General features: G+C 41.5%; 7 non-coding genes across 7 annotated transcripts; all 7 read left to right on the top strand.

Moving 5' to 3' along the window:
* Positions 1-2,758: 2,758 nt before the first annotated feature.
* Positions 2,759-2,844, top strand: TRNAY-GUA (transfer RNA tyrosine (anticodon GUA)). Its single transcript is given in 2 exon segments — positions 2,759-2,795; positions 2,809-2,844. It is a non-coding gene; the product is annotated as a tRNA-Tyr (tRNA).
* A 560-nt stretch (positions 2,845-3,404) lies between these two features.
* Positions 3,405-3,490, top strand: TRNAY-GUA (transfer RNA tyrosine (anticodon GUA)). The gene is given in 2 exon segments: positions 3,405-3,441; positions 3,455-3,490. It is a non-coding gene; the product is annotated as a tRNA-Tyr (tRNA).
* A 6,363-nt stretch (positions 3,491-9,853) lies between these two features.
* Positions 9,854-9,939, top strand: TRNAY-GUA (transfer RNA tyrosine (anticodon GUA)). Its single transcript is given in 2 exon segments — positions 9,854-9,890; positions 9,904-9,939. It is a non-coding gene; the product is annotated as a tRNA-Tyr (tRNA).
* A 4,436-nt stretch (positions 9,940-14,375) lies between these two features.
* TRNAY-GUA (transfer RNA tyrosine (anticodon GUA)) lies at positions 14,376-14,461 on the top strand. Its single transcript is given in 2 exon segments — positions 14,376-14,412; positions 14,426-14,461. It is a non-coding gene; the product is annotated as a tRNA-Tyr (tRNA).
* A 560-nt stretch (positions 14,462-15,021) lies between these two features.
* On the top strand, positions 15,022-15,107 carry TRNAY-GUA (transfer RNA tyrosine (anticodon GUA)). Its single transcript is given in 2 exon segments — positions 15,022-15,058; positions 15,072-15,107. It is a non-coding gene; the product is annotated as a tRNA-Tyr (tRNA).
* A 6,352-nt stretch (positions 15,108-21,459) lies between these two features.
* TRNAY-GUA (transfer RNA tyrosine (anticodon GUA)) lies at positions 21,460-21,545 on the top strand. Its single transcript is given in 2 exon segments — positions 21,460-21,496; positions 21,510-21,545. It is a non-coding gene; the product is annotated as a tRNA-Tyr (tRNA).
* A 1,852-nt stretch (positions 21,546-23,397) lies between these two features.
* On the top strand, positions 23,398-23,483 carry TRNAY-GUA (transfer RNA tyrosine (anticodon GUA)). The gene is given in 2 exon segments: positions 23,398-23,434; positions 23,448-23,483. It is a non-coding gene; the product is annotated as a tRNA-Tyr (tRNA).
* The last annotated feature ends 975 nt before the right edge of the window (positions 23,484-24,458 follow it).

Raw genomic sequence — 24,458 nt, 5'->3', positions numbered from 1 at the left:
TGCGGGAGACTGCGGAGGGGGTCATTTTTTTAATTGGGAACTGATGTGCTTTTACTCAATTCGGGAACCTCACAAGCCAAATTTGTAGTATTGTGCACGAATTGCAAGAGATGTTTACAAGTCGACGGTTGAAGTGGAAGCTCGTATTGAGTTTGCTAGAGAATGATTTGCCAAGCCTTCGAAAGCTCAGTTGGTAGAGCGGAGGACTGTAGTGGTAAAACAGGCATCTTTAGGTCGCTGGTTCAAATCCGGCTCGAAGGACTTTTGCCAAATGCAAATTTTATTGAATACTTGGAAAGTAAAATACTTGGAAAATAAAATAACAGACAATTTATAATTATATTATATTTCATCACTGAAAATAGATGCCTTTTGCTTTGAGGCTGTGGCCACGTTATGTTTCTGTCCAACACCAATCTTCATTGGTTTCCTGTGAGGTGTTTCGGATCCCCATCTCTTGCTATGAACTGGCAAAACAGCAGAATCCCCTTGACAATCTTGATTTCTCAAGGGAAATGAGAGAACAGTATACACCATCCAAGATATTAAAATATTGTCAAGGCCCAACACGGCTGAATACTCTGAGGAGATGGCCTGTGAGGCGCCGCCTTTCAACTTTTCCCCCTTAGTATGGTGGTCAGTAACATGCGGGAGACTGCGGAGGGGGTCATTTTTTTAATTGGGAACTGATGTGCTTTTACTCAATTCGGGAACGTCACAAGCCAAATTTGTAGTATTTTGCACGAATTGCAAGAGATGTTTACAAGTCGACGGTTGAAGTGGAAGCTCGTATTGAGTTTGCTAGAGAACGATTTGCCAAGCCTTCGATAGCTCAGCTGGTAGAGGGAGGACTGTAGTGGTAAAACAGGCATCCTTAGGTCGCTGGTTCAAATCCGGCTCGAAGGACTTTTGCCAAATGCACATTTTATTGAATACTTGGAAAGTAAAATACTTGGAAAGTAAAATAACAGACAATTTATAATTATATTATATTTCATCACTGAAAATAGATGCCTTTTGCTTTGAGGCTGTGGCCACATTATTTTTCTGTCCGACACCAATCTTCGTTGGTTTCCTGTGAGGTATTTTGGATCCCCATCTCTTGCTATGAACTGACAAAACAGCAGAATCCCCTTGACAATCTTGATTTCTCAAGGGAAATGGGAGAACACTATACACCATCCAAGATATTAAAATATTGTCAAGGCCGAACACGGCTGAATACTCTGAGGAGATGGCCTGTGAGGCGCCGACTTTCAACTTTTCCTCCTTTGTATGGTGGTCAGTAACATGCGGGAGACTGCGGAGGGGGTCATTTTTTTAATTGTGAACTGATGTGCTTTTACTCAATTCGGGAACCTCATAATCCAAATTTGTAGTATTTTGCACGAATTGCAAGAGATGTTTGAATGTCGACGGTTGAAGTGGAAGCTCGTATTGAGCTTGCTAGAGACTGATTTGCCAAGCCTTCGATAGCTCAGTTGGTAGAGCGGAGGACTGTAGTGGTAAAACAGGCATCCTTAGGTCGCTGGTTCAAATCCAGATTGAAGGACTTTTGCCAAATGCAAATTTTATTGAATACTTGGAAAGTAAAATACTTGGAAAGTAAAATAACAGACAGTTTATAATTATATTATATTTCATCACTGAAAATAGATGCCTTTTGCTTTGAGGCTGTGGCCACGTTATTTTTCTGTCCGACACCAATCTTCGTTGGTTTCCTGTGACGTGTTTTGGATCCCCATCTCTTGCTATGAACTGACAAAACAGCAGAATCCCCTTGACAATCTTGATTTCTCAAGGGAAATGGGAGAACACCATACACCATCCAAGATATTAAAATATTGTCAAGGCCGAACACTGATGAATACTCTGAGGAGATGGCCTGTGAGGCGCCGCCTTTCAACTTTTCCTCCTTAGTATGGTGGTCAGTAACATGCGGGAGACTGCGGAGGCGGTCATTTTTTTAATTGGGAACTGATGTGCTTTTACTCAATTCGGGAACCTCACAAGCCAAATTTGTAGTATTTTGCACGAATTGCAAGAGATGTTTGCATGTCGACGGTTGAAGTGGAAGCTCGAATTGAGCTTGCTAGAAAACGGTTTGCCAAGCCTTCGATAGCTCAGTTGGTAGAGGGGAGGACTGTAGTGGTAAAACAGGCATCCTTAGGTCGCTGGTTCAAATCCGGCTCGAAGGACTTTTGCCAAATGCAAATTTTATTGAATACTTGGAAAGTAAAATACTTGGAAAATAACATAACAGACAATTTATAATTATACTATATTTCATCACTGAAAATAGATGCCTTTTGCTTTGAGGCTGTGGCCACGTTATGTTTCTGTCCAACACCAATCTTCATTGGTTTCCTGTGAGGTGTTTCAGATCCCCATCTCTTGCTATGAACTGGCAAAACAGCAGAATCCCCTTGACAATCTTGATTTCTCAAGGGAAATGAGAGAACAGTATACACCATCCAAGATATTAAAATATTGTCAAGGCCCAACACGGCTGAATACTCTGAGGAGATGGCCTGTGAGGCGCCGCCTTTCAACTTTTCCCCCTTAGTATGGTGGTCAGTAACATGCGGGAGACTGCGGAGGGGGTCATTTTTTTAATTGGGAACTGGTGTGCTTTTACTCAATTCGGGAACGTCACAAGCCAAATTTGTAGTATTTTGCACGAATTGCAAGAGATGTTTACAAGTCGACGGTTGAAGTGGAAGCTCGTATTGAGTTTGCTAGAGAACGATTTGCCAAGCCTTCGATAGCTCAGTTGGTAGAGCGGAGGACTGTAGTGGTAAAACAGGCATCCTTAGGTCGCTGGTTCAAATCCGGCTCGAAGGACTTTTGCCAAATGCACATTTTATTGAATACTTGGAAAGTAAAATACTTGGAAAGTAAAATAACAGACAATTTATAATTATATTATATTTCATCACTGAAAATAGATGCCTTTTGCTTTGAGGCTGTGGCCACGTTATTTTTCTGTCCGACACCAATCTTCGTTGGTTTCCTGTGAGGTATTTTGGATCCCCATCTCTTGCTATGAACTGACAAAACAGCAGAATCCCCTTGACAATCTTGATTTCTCAAGGGAAATGGGAGAACACTATTCACCATCCAAGATATTAAAATATTGTCAAGGCCGAACACTGATGAATACTCTGAGGAGATGGCCTGTGAGGCGCCGACTTTCAACTTTTCCTCCTTTGTATGGTGGTCAGTAACATGCGGGAGACTGCGGAGGGGGTCATTTTTTTATTTGTGAACTGATGTGCTTTTACTCAATTCGGGAACCTCACAAGCCAAATTTGTAGTATTTTGCACGAATTGCAAGAGATGTTTGAATGTCGAGGGTTGAAGTGGAAGCTCGTATTGAGCTTGCTAGAGACTGATTTGCCAAGCCTTCGATAGCTCAGTTGGTAGAGTGGAGGACTGTAGTGGTAAAACAGGCATCCTTAGGTCGCTGGTTCAAATCCGGCTCGAAGGACTTTTGCCAAATGCACATTTTATTGAATACTTGGAAAGTAAAATACTTGGAAAATAACATAACAGACAATTTATAATTATATTATATTTCATCACTGAAAATAGATGCCTTTTGCTTTGAGGCTGTGGCCACATTATTTTTCTGTCCAACACCAATCTTCTTTGGTTTCCTGTGAGGTGTTTCTTTGATCCCCATCTCTTGCTATGAACTGGCAAAACAGCATAATCCCCTTGACAATCTTGATTTCTCAAGGAAAATGAGAGAACACTATACACCATCCAAGATATTAAAATATTGTCAAGGCCCAACGCGGCTGAATACTCTGAGGAGATGGCCTGTGAGGTGCCGCCTTTCAACTTTTCCCCCTTAGTATGGTGGTCAGTAACATACGGGAGACTGCAGAGGGGGTCATTTTTTTAATTGTGAACTGATGTGCTTTTACTCAATTCGGGAACCTCACAAGCCAAATTTGTAGTATTTTGCACAAATTGCAAGAGATGTTTGAATGTCGAGGGTTGAAGTGGAAGCTCGTATTGAGCTTGCTAGAGACTGATTTGCCAAGCCTTCGATAGCTCAGTTGGTAGAGCGGAGGACTGTAGTGGTAAAACAGGCATCCTTAGGTCGCTGGTTCAAATCCGGCTCTAAGGACTTTTGCCAAATGCACATTTTATTGAATACTTGGAAAGTAAAATACTTGGAAAGTAAAATAACTGACAATTTATAATTATATTATATTTCATCACTGAAAATAGATGCCTTTTGCTTTGAGGCTGTGACCACCTTATTTTTCTGTCCAACACAAATCTTCATTGGTTTCCTGTGAGGTGTTTTGGATCCCCATCTCTTGATATGAACTGGCAAAACAGCAGAATCCCCTTGACAATCTTGATTTCTCAAGGGAAATAAGAGAACACTATACACCATCCAAGATATTAAAATATTGTCAAGGCCCAACGCGGCTGAATACTCTGAGGAGATGGCCTGTGAGGCGCCGCCTTTCAACTTTTCCCCCTTAGTATGGTGGTCAGTAAATGCGGGAGACTGCGGAGGGGGTCATTTTTTTAATTGGGAACTGATGTGCTTTTACTCAATTCGGGAACGTCACAAGCCAAATTTGTAGTATTTTGCACGAATTGCAAGAGATGTTTACAAGTCGACGGTTGAAGTGGAAGCTCGTATTGAGTTTGCTAGAAAACGATTTGCCAAGCCTTCGATAGCTCAGTTGGTAGAGCCGAGGACTGTAGTGGTAAAACAGGCATCCTTAGGTCGCTGGTTCAAATCCAGATTGAAGGACTTTTGCCAAATGCAAATTTTATTGAATACTTGGAAAGTAAAATACTTGGAAAGTAAAATAACAGACAGTTTATAATTATATTATATTTCATCACTGAAAATAGATGCCTTTTGCTTTGAGGCTGTGGCCACGTTATGTTTCTGTCCGACACCAATCTTCGTTGGTTTCCTGTGAGGTGTTTTGGATCCCCATCTCTTGCTATGAACTGACAAAACAGCAGAATCCCCTTGACAATCTTGATTTCTCAAGGGAAATGGGAGAACACTATACACCATCCAAGATATTAAAATATTGTCAAGGCCCAACACGGCTGAATACTCTGAGGAGATGGCCTGTGAGGCGCGCCTTTCAACTTTTCCCCCTTAATATGGTGGTCAGTAACATGCGGGAGACTGCGGAGGGGGTCATTTTTTTAATTGGGAACTGATGTGCTTTTACTCAATTCGGGAACCTCACAAGCCAAATTTGTAGTATTTTGCACGAATTGCAAGAGATGTTTGGATGTCGACGGTTGAAGTGGAAGCTCGAATTGAGCTTGCTAGAGAACGGTTTGCCAAGCCTTAGATGACTCAGTTGGTAGAGGGGAGGACTGTAGTGGTAAAACAGGCATCCTTAGGTCGCTGGTTCAAATCCGGTTCGAAGGACTTTTGCCAAATGCACATTTTATTGAATACTTGGAAAGTAAAATACTTGGAAAGTAAAATAACAGACTATTTATAATTATATTATATTTCATCACTGAAAATAGATGCCTTTTGCTTTGAGGCTGTGGCCACGTTATTTTTCTGTCCGACACCAATCTTCGTTGGTTTCCTGTGAGGTATTTTGGATCCCCATCTCTTGCTATGAACTGACAAAACAGCAGAATCCCCTTGACAATCTTGATTTCTCAAGGGAAATGGGAGAACACTATACACCATCCAAGATATTAAAATATTGTCAAGGCCGAACACTGATGAATACTCTGAGGAGATGGCCTGTGAGGCGCCGACTTTCAACTTTTCCTCCTTTGTATGGTGGTCAGTAACATGCGGGAGACTGCGGAGGGGGTCATTTTTTTAATTGTGAACTGATGTGCTTTTACTCAATTCGGGAACCTCACAAGCCAAATTTGTAGTATTTTGCACGAATTGCAAGAGATGTTTGAATGTCGAGGGTTGAAGTGGAAGCTCGTATTGAGCTTGCTAGAGACTGATTTGCCAAGCCTTCGATAGCTCAGTTGGTAGAGCGTGGTAAAACAGGCATCCTTAGGTTGCTGGTTCAAATCCGGCTCGCAGGACTTTTGCCAAATGCACATTTTATTGAATACTTGGAAAGTAAAATACTTGGAAAATAACATAACAGACAATTTATAATTATATTATATTTCATCACTGAAAATAGATGCCTTTTGCTTTGAGGCTGTGACCACCTTATTTTTCTGTCCAACACAAATCTTCATTGGTTTCCTGTGAGGTGTTTTGGATCCCCATCTCTTGCTATGAACTGGCAAAACAGCAGAATCCCCTTGACAATCTTGATTTCTCAAGGGTAATGAGAGAACACTATACACCATCCAAGATATTAAAATATTGTCAAGGCCCAACGCGGCTGAATACTCTGAGGAGATGGCCTGTGAGGTGCCGCCTTTCAACTTTTCCCCCTTAGTATGGTGGTCAGTAACATGCGGGAGACTGCGGAGGGGGTCATTTTTTTAATTGGGAACTGATGTGCTTTTACTCAATTCGGGAACCTCACAAGCCAAATTTGTAGTATTTTGCACGAATTGCAAGAGATGTTTGCATGTCGACGGTTGAAGTGGAAGCTCGAATTGAGCTTGCTAGAGAACGGTTTGCCAAGCCTTTGATAGCTCAGTTGGTAGAGGGGAGGACTGTAGTGGTAAAACAGGCATCCTTAGGTCGCTGGTTCAAATCCGGCTCGAAGGACTTTTGCCAAATGCAAATTTTATTGAATACTTGGAAAGTAAAATACTTGGAAAATAACATAACAGACAATTTATAATTATATTATATTTCATCACTGAAAATAGATGCCTTTTGCTTTGAGGCTGTGGCCACATTATTTTTCTGTCCAACACCAATCTTCTTTGGTTTCCTGTGAGGTGTTTCTTTGATCCCCATCTCTTGCTATGAACTGGCAAAACAGCATAATCCCCTTGACAATCTTGATTTCTCAAGGAAAATGAGAGAACACTATACACCATCCAAGATATTAAAATATTGTCAAGGCCCAACGCGGCTGAATACTCTGAGGAGATGGCCTGTGAGGTGCAGCCTTTCAACTTTTCCCCCTTAGTATGGTGGTCAGTAACATGCGGGAGACTGCGGCGGGGGTCATTTTTTTAATTGTGAACTGATGTGCTTTTACTCAATTCGGGAACCTCACAAGCCAAATTTGTAGTATTTTGCACGAATTGCAAGAGTTGTTTGAATGTCGACGGTTGAAGTGGAAGCTTGTATTGAGCTTGCTAGAGACTGATTTGCCAAGCCTTCGATAGCTCAGTTGGTAGAGCAGAGGACTGTAGTGGTAAAACAGGCATCCTTAGGTCGCTGGTTCAAATCCAGATTGAAGGACTTTTGCCAAATGCAAATTTTATTGAATACTTGGAAAGTAAAATGCTTGGAAAATAAAATAACAGACAATTTATAATTATATTATATTTCATCACTGAAAATAGATGCCTTTTGCTTTGAGGCTGTGGCCACGTTATGTTTCTGTCCGACACCAATCTTCGTTGGTTTCCTGTGAGGTGTTTTGGATCCCCATCTCTTGCTATGAACTGACAAAACAGCCGAATCCCCTTGACAATCTAGATTTCTCAAGGGAAATGGGAGAACACTATACACCATCCAAGATATTAAAATATTGTCAAGGCCCAACACGGCTGAATACTCTGAGGAGATGGCCTGTAAGGCGCGCCTTTCAACTTTTCCCCCTTAATATGGTGGTCAGTAACATGCGGGAGACTGCGGAGGGGGTCATTTTTTTAATTGGGAACTGATGTGCTTTTACTCAATTCGGGAACCTCACAAGCCAAATTTGTAGTATTGTGCACGAATTGCAAGAGATGTTTACAAGTCGACGGTTGAAGTGGAAGCTCGTATTGAGTTTGCTAGAGAATGATTTGCCAAGCCTTCGAAAGCTCAGTTGGTAGAGCGGAGGACTGTAGTGGTAAAACAGGCATCCTTAGGTCGCTGGTTCAAATCCGGCTCGAAGGACTTTTGCCAAATGCAAATTTTATTGAATACTTGGAAAGTAAAATACTTGGAAAATAAAATAACAGACAATTTATAATTATATTATATTTCATCACTGAAAATAGATGCCTTTTGCTTTGAGGCTGTGGCCACGTTATGTTTCTGTCCAACACCAATCTTCATTGGTTTCCTGTGAGGTGTTTCGGATCCCCATCTCTTGCTATGAACTGGCAAAACAGCAGAATCCCCTTGACAATCTTGATTTCTCAAGGGAAATGAGAGAACAGTATACACCATCCAAGATATTAAAATATTGTCAAGGCCCAACACGGCTGAATACTCTGAGGAGATGGCCTGTGAGGCGCCGCCTTTCAACTTTTCCCCCTTAGTATGGTGGTCAGTAACATGCGGGAGACTGCGGAGGGGGTCATTTTTTTAATTGGGAACTGATGTGCTTTTACTCAATTCGGGAACGTCACAAGCCAAATTTGTAGTATTTTGCACGAATTGCAAGAGATGTTTACAAGTCGACGGTTGAAGTGGAAGCTCGTATTGAGTTTGCTAGAGAACGATTTGCCAAGCCTTCGATAGCTCAGCTGGTAGAGGGAGGACTGTAGTGGTAAAACAGGCATCCTTAGGTCGCTGGTTCAAATCCAGATTGAAGGACTTTTGCCAAATGCAAATTTTATTGAATACTTGGAAAGTAAAATACTTGGAAAGTAAAATAACAGACAGTTTATAATTATATTATATTTCATCACTGAAAATAGATGCCTTTTGCTTTGAGGCTGTGGCCACGTTATTTTTCTGTCCGACACCAATCTTCGTTGGTTTCCTGTGACGTGTTTTGGATCCCCATCTCTTGCTATGAACTGACAAAACAGCAGAATCCCCTTGACAATCTTGATTTCTCAAGGGAAATGGGAGAACACCATACACCATCCAAGATATTAAAATATTGTCAAGGCCGAACACTGATGAATACTCTGAGGAGATGGCCTGTGAGGCGCCGCCTTTCAACTTTTCCTCCTTAGTATGGTGGTCAGTAACATGCGGGAGACTGCGGAGGCGGTCATTTTTTTAATTGGGAACTGATGTGCTTTTACTCAATTCGGGAACCTCACAAGCCAAATTTGTAGTATTTTGCACGAATTGCAAGAGATGTTTGCATGTCGACGGTTGAAGTGGAAGCTCGAATTGAGCTTGCTAGAAAACGGTTTGCCAAGCCTTCGATAGCTCAGTTGGTAGAGGGGAGGACTGTAGTGGTAAAACAGGCATCCTTAGGTCGCTGGTTCAAATCCGGCTCGAAGGACTTTTGCCAAATGCAAATTTTATTGAATACTTGGAAAGTAAAATACTTGGAAAATAACATAACAGACAATTTATAATTATACTATATTTCATCACTGAAAATAGATGCCTTTTGCTTTGAGGCTGTGGCCACGTTATGTTTCTGTCCAACACCAATCTTCATTGGTTTCCTGTGAGGTGTTTCAGATCCCCATCTCTTGCTATGAACTGGCAAAACAGCAGAATCCCCTTGACAATCTTGATTTCTCAAGGGAAATGAGAGAACAGTATACACCATCCAAGATATTAAAATATTGTCAAGGCCCAACACGGCTGAATACTCTGAGGAGATGGCCTGTGAGGCGCCGCCTTTCAACTTTTCCCCCTTAGTATGGTGGTCAGTAACATGCGGGAGACTGCGGAGGGGGTCATTTTTTTAATTGGGAACTGATGTGCTTTTACTCAATTCGGGAACGTCACAAGCCAAATTTGTAGTATTTTGCACGAATTGCAAGAGATGTTTACAAGTCGACGGTTGAAGTGGAAGCTCGTATTGAGTTTGCTAGAGAACGATTTGCCAAGCCTTCGATAGCTCAGTTGGTAGAGCGGAGGACTGTAGTGGTAAAACAGGCATCCTTAGGTCGCTGGTTCAAATCCGGCTCGAAGGACTTTTGCCAAATGCACATTTTATTGAATACTTGGAAAGTAAAATACTTGGAAAGTAAAATAACAGACAATTTATAATTATATTATATTTCATCACTGAAAATAGATGCCTTTTGCTTTGAGGCTGTGGCCACGTTATTTTTCTGTCCGACACCAATCTTCGTTGGTTTCCTGTGAGGTATTTTGGATCCCCATCTCTTGCTATGAACTGACAAAACAGCAGAATCCCCTTGACAATCTTGATTTCTCAAGGGAAATGGGAGAACACTATTCACCATCCAAGATATTAAAATATTGTCAAGGCCGAACACTGATGAATACTCTGAGGAGATGGCCTGTGAGGCGCCGACTTTCAACTTTTCCTCCTTTGTATGGTGGTCAGTAACATGCGGGAGACTGCGGAGGGGGTCATTTTTTTATTTGTGAACTGATGTGCTTTTACTCAATTCGGGAACCTCACAAGCCAAATTTGTAGTATTTTGCACGAATTGCAAGAGATGTTTGAATGTCGAGGGTTGAAGTGGAAGCTCGAATTGAGCTTGCTAGAGAACGGTTTGCCAAGCCTTTGATAGCTCAGTTGGTAGAGGGGAGGACTGTAGTGGTAAAACAGGCATCCTTAGGTCGCTGGTTCAAATCCGGCTCGAAGGACTTTTGCCAAATGCAAATTTTATTGAATACTTGGAAAGTAAAATACTTGGAAAATAACATAACAGACAATTTATAATTATATTATATTTCATCACTGAAAATAGATGCCTTTTGCTTTGAGGCTGTGGCCACATTATTTTTCTGTCCAACACCAATCTTCTTTGGTTTCCTGTGAGGTGTTTCTTTGATCCCCATCTCTTGCTATGAACTGGCAAAACAGCATAATCCCCTTGACAATCTTGATTTCTCAAGGAAAATGAGAGAACACTATACACCATCCAAGATATTAAAATATTGTCAAGGCCCAACGCGGCTGAATACTCTGAGGAGATGGCCTGTGAGGTGCCGCCTTTCAACTTTTCCCCCTTAGTATGGTGGTCAGTAACATGCGGGAGACTGCGGCGGGGGTCATTTTTTTAATTGTGAACTGATGTGCTTTTACTCAATTCGGGAACCTCACAAGCCAAATTTGTAGTATTTTGCACGAATTGCAAGAGTTGTTTGAATGTCGACGGTTGAAGTGGAAGCTTGTATTGAGCTTGCTAGAGACTGATTTGCCAAGCCTTCGATAGCTCAGTTGGTAGAGCAGAGGACTGTAGTGGTAAAACAGGCATCCTTAGGTCGCTGGTTCAAATCCAGATTGAAGGACTTTTGCCAAATGCAAATTTTATTGAATACTTGGAAAGTAAAATGCTTGGAAAATAAAATAACAGACAATTTATAATTATATTATATTTCATCACTGAAAATAGATGCCTTTTGCTTTGAGGCTGTGGCCACGTTATGTTTCTGTCCGACACCAATCTTCGTTGGTTTCCTGTGAGGTGTTTTGGATCCCCATCTCTTGCTATGAACTGACAAAACAGCCGAATCCCCTTGACAATCTAGATTTCTCAAGGGAAATGGGAGAACACTATACACCATCCAAGATATTAAAATATTGTCAAGGCCCAACACGGCTGAATACTCTGAGGAGATGGCCTGTAAGGCGCGCCTTTCAACTTTTCCCCCTTAATATGGTGGTCAGTAACATGCGGGAGACTGCGGAGGGGGTCATTTTTTTAATTGGGAACTGATGTGCTTTTACTCAATTCGGGAACCTCACAAGCCAAATTTGTAGTATTGTGCACGAATTGCAAGAGATGTTTACAAGTCGACGGTTGAAGTGGAAGCTCGTATTGAGTTTGCTAGAGAATGATTTGCCAAGCCTTCGAAAGCTCAGTTGGTAGAGCGGAGGACTGTAGTGGTAAAACAGGCATCTTTAGGTCGCTGGTTCAAATCCGGCTCGAAGGACTTTTGCCAAATGCAAATTTTATTGAATACTTGGAAAGTAAAATACTTGGAAAATAAAATAACAGACAATTTATAATTATATTATATTTCATCACTGAAAATAGATGCCTTTTGCTTTGAGGCTGTGGCCACGTTATGTTTCTGTCCAACACCAATCTTCATTGGTTTCCTGTGAGGTGTTTCGGATCCCCATCTCTTGCTATGAACTGGCAAAACAGCAGAATCCCCTTGACAATCTTGATTTCTCAAGGGAAATGAGAGAACAGTATACACCATCCAAGATATTAAAATATTGTCAAGGCCCAACACGGCTGAATACTCTGAGGAGATGGCCTGTGAGGCGCCGCCTTTCAACTTTTCCCCCTTAGTATGGTGGTCAGTAACATGCGGGAGACTGCGGAGGGGGTCATTTTTTTAATTGGGAACTGATGTGCTTTTACTCAATTCGGGAACGTCACAAGCCAAATTTGTAGTATTTTGCACGAATTGCAAGAGATGTTTACAAGTCGACGGTTGAAGTGGAAGCTCGTATTGAGTTTGCTAGAGAACGATTTGCCAAGCCTTCGATAGCTCAGCTGGTAGAGGGAGGACTGTAGTGGTAAAACAGGCATCCTTAGGTCGCTGGTTCAAATCCGGCTCGAAGGACTTTTGCCAAATGCACATTTTATTGAATACTTGGAAAGTAAAATACTTGGAAAGTAAAATAACAGACAATTTATAATTATATTATATTTCATCACTGAAAATAGATGCCTTTTGCTTTGAGGCTGTGGCCACATTATTTTTCTGTCCGACACCAATCTTCGTTGGTTTCCTGTGAGGTATTTTGGATCCCCATCTCTTGCTATGAACTGACAAAACAGCAGAATCCCCTTGACAATCTTGATTTCTCAAGGGAAATGGGAGAACACTATACACCATCCAAGATATTAAAATATTGTCAAGGCCGAACACGGCTGAATACTCTGAGGAGATGGCCTGTGAGGCGCCGACTTTCAACTTTTCCTCCTTTGTATGGTGGTCAGTAACATGCGGGAGACTGCGGAGGGGGTCATTTTTTTAATTGTGAACTGATGTGCTTTTACTCAATTCGGGAACCTCATAATCCAAATTTGTAGTATTTTGCACGAATTGCAAGAGATGTTTGAATGTCGACGGTTGAAGTGGAAGCTCGTCTTGAGCTGGCTAGAGACTGATTTGCCAAGCCTTCGATAGCTCAGTTGGTAGAGCGGAGGACTGTAGTGGTAAAACAGGCATCCTTAGGTCGCTGGTTCAAATCCAGATTGAAGGACTTTTGCCAAATGCAAATTTTATTGAATACTTGGAAAGTAAAATACTTGGAAAGTAAAATAACAGACAGTTTATAATTATATTATATTTCATCACTGAAAATAGATGCCTTTTGCTTTGAGGCTGTGGCCACGTTATTTTTCTGTCCGACACCAATCTTCGTTGGTTTCCTGTGACGTGTTTTGGATCCCCATCTCTTGCTATGAACTGACAAAACAGCAGAATCCCCTTGACAATCTTGATTTCTCAAGGGAAATGGGAGAACACCATACACCATCCAAGATATTAAAATATTGTCAAGGCCGAACACTGATGAATACTCTGAGGAGATGGCCTGTGAGGCGCCGCCTTTCAACTTTTCCTCCTTAGTATGGTGGTCAGTAACATGCGGGAGACTGCGGAGGCGGTCATTTTTTTAATTGGGAACTGATGTGCTTTTACTCAATTCGGGAACCTCACAAGCCAAATTTGTAGTATTTTGCACGAATTGCAAGAGATGTTTGCATGTCGACGGTTGAAGTGGAAGCTCGAATTGAGCTTGCTAGAAAACGGTTTGCCAAGCCTTCGATAGCTCAGTTGGTAGAGGGGAGGACTGTAGTGGTAAAACAGGCATCCTTAGGTCGCTGGTTCAAATCCGGCTCGAAGGACTTTTGCCAAATGCAAATTTTATTGAATACTTGGAAAGTAAAATACTTGGAAAATAACATAACAGACAATTTATAATTATACTATATTTCATCACTGAAAATAGATGCCTTTTGCTTTGAGGCTGTGGCCACGTTATGTTTCTGTCCAACACCAATCTTCATTGGTTTCCTGTGAGGTGTTTCAGATCCCCATCTCTTGCTATGAACTGGCAAAACAGCAGAATCCCCTTGACAATCTTGATTTCTCAAGGGAAATGAGAGAACAGTATACACCATCCAAGATATTAAAATATTGTCAAGGCCCAACACGGCTGAATACTCTGAGGAGATGGCCTGTGAGGCGCCGCCTTTCAACTTTTCCCCCTTAGTATGGTGGTCAGTAACATGCGGGAGACTGCGGAGGGGGTCATTTTTTTAATTGGGAACTGGTGTGCTTTTACTCAATTCGGGAACGTCACAAGCCAAATTTGTAGTATTTTGCACGAATTGCAAGAGATGTTTACAAGTCGACGGTTGAAGTGGAAGCTCGTATTGAGTTTGCTAGAGAACGATTTGCCAAGCCTTCGATAGCTCAGTTGGTAGAGCGGAGGACTGTAGTGGTAAAACAGGCATCCTTAGGTCGCTGGTTCAAATCCGGCTCGAAGGACTTTTGCCAAATGCACATTTTATTGAATACTTGGAAAGTAAAATACTTGGAAAGTAAAATAACAGACAATTTATAATTATATTATATTTCATCACTGAAAATAGATGCCTTTTGCTTTGAGGCTGTGGCCACGTTATTTTTCTGTCCGACACCAATCTTCGTTGGTTTCCTGTGAGGTATTTTGGATCCCCATCTCTTGCTATGAACTGACAAAACAGCAGAATCCCCTTGACAATCTTGATTTCTCAAGGGAAATGGGAGAACACTATTCACCATCCAAGATATTAAAATATTGTCAAGGCCGAACACTGATGAATACTCTGAGGAGATGGCCTGTGAGGCGCCGACTTTCAACTTTTCCTCCTTTGTATGGTGGTCAGTAACATGCGGGAGACTGCGGAGGGGGTCATTTTTTTATTTGTGAACTGATGTGCTTTTACTCAATTCGGGAACCTCACAAGCCAAATTTGTAGTATTTTGCACGAATTGCAAGAGATGTTTGAATGTCGAGGGTTGAAGTGGAAGCTCGTATTGAGCTTGCTAGAGACTGATTTGCCAAGCCTTCGATAGCTCAGTTGGTAGAGTGGAGGACTGTAGTGGTAAAACAGGCATCCTTAGGTCGCTGGTTCAAATCCGGCTCGAAGGACTTTTGCCAAATGCACATTTTATTGAATACTTGGAAAGTAAAATACTTGGAAAATAACATAACAGACAATTTATAATTATATTATATTTCATCACTGAAAATAGATGCCTTTTGCTTTGAGGCTGTGGCCACATTATTTTTCTGTCCAACACCAATCTTCTTTGGTTTCCTGTGAGGTGTTTCTTTGATCCCCATCTCTTGCTATGAACTGGCAAAACAGCATAATCCCCTTGACAATCTTGATTTCTCAAGGAAAATGAGAGAACACTATACACCATCCAAGATATTAAAATATTGTCAAGGCCCAACGCGGCTGAATACTCTGAGGAGATGGCCTGTGAGGTGCCGCCTTTCAACTTTTCCCCCTTAGTATGGTGGTCAGTAACATACGGGAGACTGCAGAGGGGGTCATTTTTTTAATTGTGAACTGATGTGCTTTTACTCAATTCGGGAACCTCACAAGCCAAATTTGTAGTATTTTGCACAAATTGCAAGAGATGTTTGAATGTCGAGGGTTGAAGTGGAAGCTCGTATTGAGCTTGCTAGAGACTGATTTGCCAAGCCTTCGATAGCTCAGTTGGTAGAGCGGAGGACTGTAGTGGTAAAACAGGCATCCTTAGGTCGCTGGTTCAAATCCGGCTCTAAGGACTTTTGCCAAATGCACATTTTATTGAATACTTGGAAAGTAAAATACTTGGAAAGTAAAATAACTGACAATTTATAATTATATTATATTTCATCACTGAAAATAGATGCCTTTTGCTTTGAGGCTGTGACCACCTTATTTTTCTGTCCAACACAAATCTTCATTGGTTTCCTGTGAGGTGTTTTGGATCCCCATCTCTTGATATGAACTGGCAAAACAGCAGAATCCCCTTGACAATCTTGATTTCTCAAGGGAAATAAGAGAACACTATACACCATCCAAGATATTAAAATATTGTCAAGGCCCAACGCGGCTGAATACTCTGAGGAGATGGCCTGTGAGGCGCCGCCTTTCAACTTTTCCCCCTTAGTATGGTGGTCAGTAAATGCGGGAGACTGCGGAGGGGGTCATTTTTTTAATTGGGAACTGATGTGCTTTTACTCAATTCGGGAACGTCACAAGCCAAATTTGTAGTATTTTGCACGAATTGCAAGAGATGTTTACAAGTCGACGGTTGAAGTGGAAGCTCGTATTGAGTTTGCTAGAAAACGATTTGCCAAGCCTTCGATAGCTCAGTTGGTAGAGCCGAGGACTGTAGTGGTAAAACAGGCATCCTTAGGTCGCTGGTTCAAATCCAGATTGAAGGACTTTTGCCAAATGCAAATTTTATTGAATACTTGGAAAGTAAAATACTTGGAAAGTAAAATAACAGACAGTTTATAATTATATTATATTTCATCACTGAAAATAGATGCCTTTTGCTTTGAGGCTGTGGCCACGTTATGTTTCTGTCCGACACCAATCTTCGTTGGTTTCCTGTGAGGTGTTTTGGATCCCCATCTCTTGCTATGAACTGACAAAACAGCAGAATCCCCTTGACAATCTTGATTTCTCAAGGGAAATGGGAGAACACTATACACCATCCAAGATATTAAAATATTGTCAAGGCCCAACACGGCTGAATACTCTGAGGAGATGGCCTGTGAGGCGCGCCTTTCAACTTTTCCCCCTTAATATGGTGGTCAGTAACATGCGGGAGACTGCGGAGGGGGTCATTTTTTTAATTGGGAACTGATGTGCTTTTACTCAATTCGGGAACCTCACAAGCCAAATTTGTAGTATTTTGCACGAATTGCAAGAGATGTTTGGATGTCGACGGTTGAAGTGGAAGCTCGAATTGAGCTTGCTAGAGAACGGTTTGCCAAGCCTTAGATGACTCAGTTGGTAGAGGGGAGGACTGTAGTGGTAAAACAGGCATCCTTAGGTCGCTGGTTCAAATCCGGCTCGAAGGACTTTTGCCAAATGCACATTTTATTGAATACTTGGAAAGTAAAATACTTGGAAAGTAAAATAACAGACAATTTATAATTATACTATATTTCATCACTGAAAATAGATGCCTTTTGCTTTGAGGCTGTGGCCACGTTATTTTTCTGTCCGACACCAATCTTCGTTGGTTTCCTGTGAGGTATTTTGGATCCCCATCTCTTGCTATGAACTGACAAAACAGCAGAATCCCCTTGACAATCTTGATTTCTCAAGGGAAATGGGAGAACACTATTCACCATCCAAGATATTAAAATATTGTCAAGGCCGAACACTGATGAATACTCTGAGGAGATGGCCTGTGAGGCGCCGACTTTCAACTTTTCCTCCTTTGTATGGTGGTCAGTAACATGCGGGAGACTGCGGAGGGGGTCATTTTTTTATTTGTGAACTGATGTGCTTTTACTCAATTCGGGAACCTCACAAGCCAAATTTGTAGTATTTTGCACGAATTGCAAGAGATGTTTGAATGTCGAGGGTTGAAGTGGAAGCTCGTATTGAGCTTGCTAGAGACTGATTTGCCAAGCCTTCGATAGCTCAGTTGGTAGAGCGTGGTAAAACAGGCATCCTTAGGTCGCTGGTTCAAATCCGGCTCGCAGGACTTTTGCCAAATGCACATTTTATTGAATACTTGGAAAGTAAAATACTTGGAAAAAAACATAACAGACAATTTATAATTATATTATATTTCATCACTGAAAATAGATGCCTTTTGCTTTGAGGCTGTGGCCACATTATTTTTCTGTCCAACACCAATCTTCATTGGTTTCCTGTGAGGTGTTTTGGATCCCCATCTCTTGCTATGAACTGGCAAAACAGCAGAATCCCCTTGACAATCTTGATTTCTCAAGGGAAATAAGAGAACACTATACACCATCCAAGATATTAAAATATTGTCAAGGCCCAACGCGGCTGAATACTCTGAGGAGATTGCCTGTGAGGTGCCGCCTTTCAACTTTTCCCCCTTAGTATGGTGGTCAGTAACATGCGGGAGACTGCGGAGGGGGTCATTTTTTTAATTGGGAACTGATGTGCTTTTACTCAATTCGGGAACCTCACAAGCCAAATTTGTAGTATTTTGCACGAATTGCAAGAGATGTTTACAAGTCGACGGTTGAAGTGGAAGCTCGTATTGAGTTTGCTAGAGTTGATTTGCCAAGCCTTCGATAGCTCAGATGGTAGAGCGGAGGACTGTAGTAGTAAAACAGGCATCCTTAGGTCGCTGGTTCAAATCCGGCTCGAAGGACTCTTGCCAAATTCACATTTTATTGAATACTTGGAAAGTAAAATACTTGGAAAGTAAAATAACAGACAATTTATAATTATATTATATTTCATCACTGAAAATAGATGCCTTTTGCTTTGAGGCTGTGGCCACGTTATTTTTCTGTCCAAAACGAATCTTCATTGGTTTCCTGTCAGGTGTTTTGGATCCCCATCTCTTGCTATGAACTGGCAAAACAGCAGAATCCTCTTGACAATCTTGATTTCTCAAGGGAAATGAGAGAACACTATACACCATCCAAGATATTAAAATATTGTCAAGGCCCAACACGGCTGAATACTCTGAGGAGATGGCCTGTGAGGCGCCGCCTTTCAACTTTTCCCCCTTAGTATGGTGGTCATTAACATGCGGGAGACTGCAGAGGGGGTCATTTTTTTAATTGGGAACTGATGTGCTTTTACTCAATTCGGGAACCTCACAAGCCAAATTTGTAGTATTTTGCACGAATTGCAAGAGATGTTTACAAGTCGACGGTTGAAGTGGAAGCTCGTATTGAGTTTGCTAGAGAATGATTTGCCAAACCTTTGATAGCTCAGTTGGTAGAGCGGAGGACTGTAGTGGTAAAACAGGCATCCTTAGGTCACTGGTTCAAATCCCGCTCGAAGGACTTTTGCCAAATGCAAATTTTATTGATTACTTGGAAAGTAAAATACTTGGAAAGTAAAATAACAGACAATTTATAATTATATTTTATTTCATCACTGAAAATAGATGCCTTTTGCTTTGAGGCTGTGGCCACGTTATTTTTCTGTCCGACACCAATCTTCGTTGGTTTCCTGTGACGTGTTTTGGATCCCCATCTCTTGCTATGAACTGACAAAACAGCAGAATCCCCTTGACAATCTTGATTTCTCAAGGGAAATGGGAAAACACCATACACCAGCCAAGATATTAAAATATTGTCAAGGCCGAACACTGATGAATACTCTGAGGAGATGGCCTGTGAGGCGCCGCCTTTCAACTTTTCCTCCTTAGTATGGTGGTCAGTAACATGCGGGAGACTGCGGAGGCGGTCATTTTTTTAATTGGGAACTGATGTGCTTTTACTCAATTCGGGAACCTCACAAGCCAAATTTGTAGTATTTTGCACGAATTGCAAGAGATGTTTGCATGTCGACGGTTGAAGTGGAAGCTCGAATTGAGCTTGCTAGAGAACAGTTTGCCAAGCCTTCGATAGCTCAGTTGGTAGAGGGGAGGACTGTAGTGGTAAAACAGGCATCCTTAGGTCGCTGGTTCAAATCCGGCTCGAAGGACTTTTGCCAAATGCAAATTTTATTGAATACTTGGAAAGCAAAATACTTGGAAAATAACATAACAGACAATTTATAATTATATTATATTTCATCACTGAAAATAGATGCCTTTTGCTTTGAGGCTGTGGCCACATTATTTTTCTGTCCAACACCAATCTTCTTTGGTTTCCTGTGAGGTGTTTCTTTGATCCCCATCTCTTGCTATAAACTGGCAAAACAGCAGAATCCCCTTGACAATCTTGATTTCTCAAGGGAAATGAGAGAACACTATACACCATCCAAGATATTAAAATATTGTCAAGGCCCAACGCGGCTGAATACTCTGAGGAGATTGCCTGTGAGGTGCCGCCTTTCAACTTTTCCCCCTTAGTATGGTGGTCAGTAACATGCGGGAGACTGCGGAGGGGGTCATTTTTTTAATTGGGAACTGATGTGCTTTTACTCAATTCGGGAACCTCACAAGCCAAATTTGTAGTATTTTGCACGAATTGCAAGAGATGTTTACAAGTCGACGGTTGAAGTGGAAGCTCGTATTGAGTTTGCTAGAGATTGATTTGCCACGCCTTCGATAGCTCAGTTGGTAGAGCGGAGGACTGTAGTGGTAAAACAGGCATCCTTAGGTCGCTGGTTCAAATCCGGTTCGAAGGACTTTTGCCAAATGCACATTTTATTGAATACTTGGAAAGTAAAATACTTGGAAAGTAAAATAACAGACTATTTATAATTATATTATATTTCATCACTGAAAATAGATGCCTTTTGCTTTGAGGCTGTGGCCACGTTATTTTTCTGTCCGACACCAATCTTCGTTGGTTTCCTGTGAGGTATTTTGGATCCCCATCTCTTGCTATGAACTGACAAAACAGCAGAATCCCCTTGACAATCTTGATTTCTCAAGGGAAATGGGAGAACACTATACACCATCCAAGATATTAAAATATTGTCAAGGCCGAACACTGATGAATACTCTGAGGAGATGGCCTGTGAGGCGCCGACTTTCAACTTTTCCTCCTTTGTATGGTGGTCAGTAACATGCGGGAGACTGCGGAGGGGGTCATTTTTTTAATTGTGAACTGATGTGCTTTTACTCAATTCGGGAACCTCACAAGCCAAATTTGTAGTATTTTGCACGAATTGCAAGAGATGTTTGAATGTCGAGGGTTGAAGTGGAAGCTCGTATTGAGCTTGCTAGAGACTGATTTGCCAAGCCTTCGATAGCTCAGTTGGTAGAGCGTGGTAAAACAGGCATCCTTAGGTCGCTGGTTCAAATCCGGCTCGCAGGACTTTTGCCAAATGCACATTTTATTGAATACTTGGAAAGTAAAATACTTGGAAAATAACATAACAGACAATTTATAATTATATTATATTTCATCACTGAAAATAGATGCCTTTTGCTTTGAGGCTGTGACCACCTTATTTTTCTGTCCAACACAAATCTTCATTGGTTTCCTGTGAGGTGTTTTGGATCCCCATCTCTTGCTATGAACTGGCAAAACAGCAGAATCCCCTTGACAATCTTGATTTCTCAAGGGTAATGAGAGAACACTATACACCATCCAAGATATTAAAATATTGTCAAGGCCCAACGCGGCTGAATACTCTGAGGAGATGGCCTGTGAGGTGCCGCCTTTCAACTTTTCCCCCTTAGTATGGTGGTCAGTAACATGCGGGAGACTGCGGAGGGGGTCATTTTTTTAATTGGGAACTGATGTGCTTTTACTCAATTCGGGAACCTCACAAGCCAAATTTGTAGTATTTTGCACGAATTGCAAGAGATGTTTACAAGTCGACGGTTGAAGTGAAAGCTCGTATTGAGTTTGCTAGAGTTGATTTGCCAAGCCTTCGATAGCTCAGTTGGTAGAGCGGAGGACTGTAGTGGTAAAACAGGCATCCTTAGGTCGCTGGTTCAAATCCGGCTCGAAGGACTCTTGCCAAATGCACATTTTATTGAATACTTGGAAAGTAAAATACTTGGAAAGTAAAATAACAGACAATTTATAATTATATTATATTTCATCACTGAAAATAGATGCCTTTTGCTTTGAGGCTGTGGCCACGTTATTTTTCTGTCCAACACGAATCTTCATTGGTTTCCTGTCAGTTGTTTTGGATCCCCATCTCTTGCTATGAACTGGCAAAACAGCAGAATCCCCTTGACAATCTTGATTTCTCAAGGGAAATGAGAGAACACTATACACCATCCAAGATATTAAAATATTGTCAAGGCCCAACACGGCTGAATACTCTGAGGAGATGGCCTGTGAGGCGCCGCCTTTCAACTTTTCCCCCTTAGTATGGTGGTCATTAACATGCGGGAGACTGCGGAGGGGTCATTTTTTTAATTGGGAACTGATGTGCTTTTACTCAATTCGGGAACCTCACAAGCCAAATTTGTAGTATTTTGCACGAATTGCAAGAGATGTTTACAAGTCGACGGTTGAAGTGGAAGCTCGTATTGAGTTTGCTAGAGAATGATTTGCCAAGCCTTTGATAGCTCAGTTGAAAGAGCGGAGGACTGTAGTGGTAAAACAGGCATCCTTAGGTCACTGGTTCAAATCCAGCTCGAAGGACTTTTGCCAAATGCAAATTTTATTGAATACTTGGAAAGTAAAATACTTGGAAAGTAAAATAACAGACAATTTATAATTATATTTTATTTCATCACTGAAAATAGATGCCTTTTGCTTTGAGGCTGTGGCCACGTTATTTTTCTGTCCGACACCAATCTTCGTTGGTTTCCTGTGACGTGTTTTGGATCCCCATCTCTTGCTATGAACTGACAAAACAGCAGAATCCCCTTGACAATCTTGATTTCTCAAGGGAAATGGGAGAACACCATACACCATCCAAGATATTAAAATATTGTCAAGGCCGAACACTGATGAATACTCTGAGGAGATGGCCTGTGAGGCGCCGCCTTTCAACTTTTCCTCCTTAGCATGGTGGTCAGTAACATGCGGGAGACTGCGGAGGCGGTCATTTTTTTAATTGGGAACTGATGTGCTTTTACTCAATTCGGGAACCTCACAAGCCAAATTTGTAGTATTTTGCACGAATTGCAAGAGATGTTTGCATGTCGACGGTTGAAGTGGAAGCTCGAATTGAGCTTGCTAGAGAACGGATTGCAAAGCCTTAGATAGCTCAGTTGGTAGAGGGGAGGACTGTAGTGGTAAAACAGGCATCCTTATGTCGCTGGTTCAAATCCGGCTCGAAGGTCTTTTGCCAAATGCAAATTTTATTGAATACTTGGAAAGTAAAATACTTGGAAAATAACATAACAGACAATTTATAATTATATTATATTTCATCTCTGAAAATAGATGCCTTTTGCTTTGAGGCTGTGGCCACATTATTTTTCTGTCCAACACCAATCTTCTTTGGTTTCCTGTGAGGTGTTTTTTTGATCCCCATCTCTTGCTATGAACTGGCAAAACAGCAGAATCCCCTTGACAATCTTGATTTCTCAAGGGAAATGAGAGAACAGTATACACCATCCAAGATATTAAAATATTGTCAAGGCCCAACACGGCTGAATACTCTGAGGAGATGGCCTGTGAGGCGCCGCCTTTCAACTTTTCCCCCTTAGTATGGTGGTCAGTAACATGCGGGAGACTGCGGAGGGGGTCATTTTTTTAATTGGGAACTGATGTGCTTTTACTCAATTCGGGAACGTCACAAGCCAAATTTGTAGTATTTTGCACGAATTGCAAGAGATGTTTACAAGTCGACGGTTGAAGTGGAAGCTCGTATTGAGTTTGCTAGAGTTGATTTGCCAATCCTTCGATAGCTCAGTTGGTAGAGCGGAGGACTGTAGTAGTAAAACAGGCATCCTTAGGTCGCTGGTTCAAATCCGGCTCGAAGGACTCTTGCCAAATTCACATTTTATTGAATACTTGGAAAGTAAAATACTTGGAAAGTAAAATAACAGACAATTTATAATTATATTTTATTTCATCACTGAAAATAGATGCCTTTTGCTTTGAGGCTGTGGCCACGTTATTTTTCTGTCCGACACCAATCTTCGTTGGTTTCCTGTGACGTGTTTTGGATCCCCATCTCTTGCTATGAACTGACAAAACAGCAGAATCCCCTTGACAATCTTGATTTCTCAAGGGAAATGGGAGAACACCATACACCATCCAAGATATTAAAATATTGTCAAGGCCGAACACTGATGAATACTCTGAGGAGATGGCCTGTGAGGCGCCGCCTTTCAACTTTTCCTCCTTAGTATGGTGGTCAGTAACATGCGGGAGACTGCGGAGGCGGTCATTTTTTTAATTGGGAACTGATGTGCTTTTACTCAATTCGGGAACCTCACAAGCCAAATTTGTAGTATTTTGCACGAATTGCAAGAGATGTTTGCATGTCGACGGTTGAAGTGGAAGCTCGAATTGAGCTTGCTAGAAAACGGTTTGCCAAGCCTTCGATAGCTCAGTTGGTAGAGGGGAGGACTGTAGTGGTAAAACAGGCATCCTTAGGTCGCTGGTTCAAATCCGGCTCGAAGGACTTTTGCCAAATGCAAATTTTATTGAATACTTGGAAAGTAAAATACTTGGAAAATAACATAACAGACAATTTATAATTATATTATATTTCATCACTGAAAATAGATGCCTTTTGCTTTGAGGCTGTGGCCACATTATTTTTCTGTCCAACACCAATCTTCTTTGGTTTCCTGTGAGGTGTTTCTTTGATCCCCATCTCTTGCTATGAACTGGCAAAACAGCATAATCCCCTTGACAATCTTGATTTCTCAAGGAAAATGAGAGAACACTATACACCATCCAAGATAATAAAATATTGTCAAGGCCCAACGCGGCTGAATACTCTGAGGA

The sequence above is a fragment of the Ambystoma mexicanum genome, chromosome 1p, assembly GCF_040938575.1.
Source record: "Ambystoma mexicanum isolate Mex_15411 chromosome 1p, UKY_AmexF1_1, whole genome shotgun sequence".
In the NCBI taxonomy this organism is placed as follows: Eukaryota; Metazoa; Chordata; class Amphibia; order Caudata; family Ambystomatidae; genus Ambystoma; species Ambystoma mexicanum.
The sequence above is the reverse complement of the archived record's forward strand: the minus strand, read 5'-3'. Positions and strand labels throughout refer to the sequence as shown.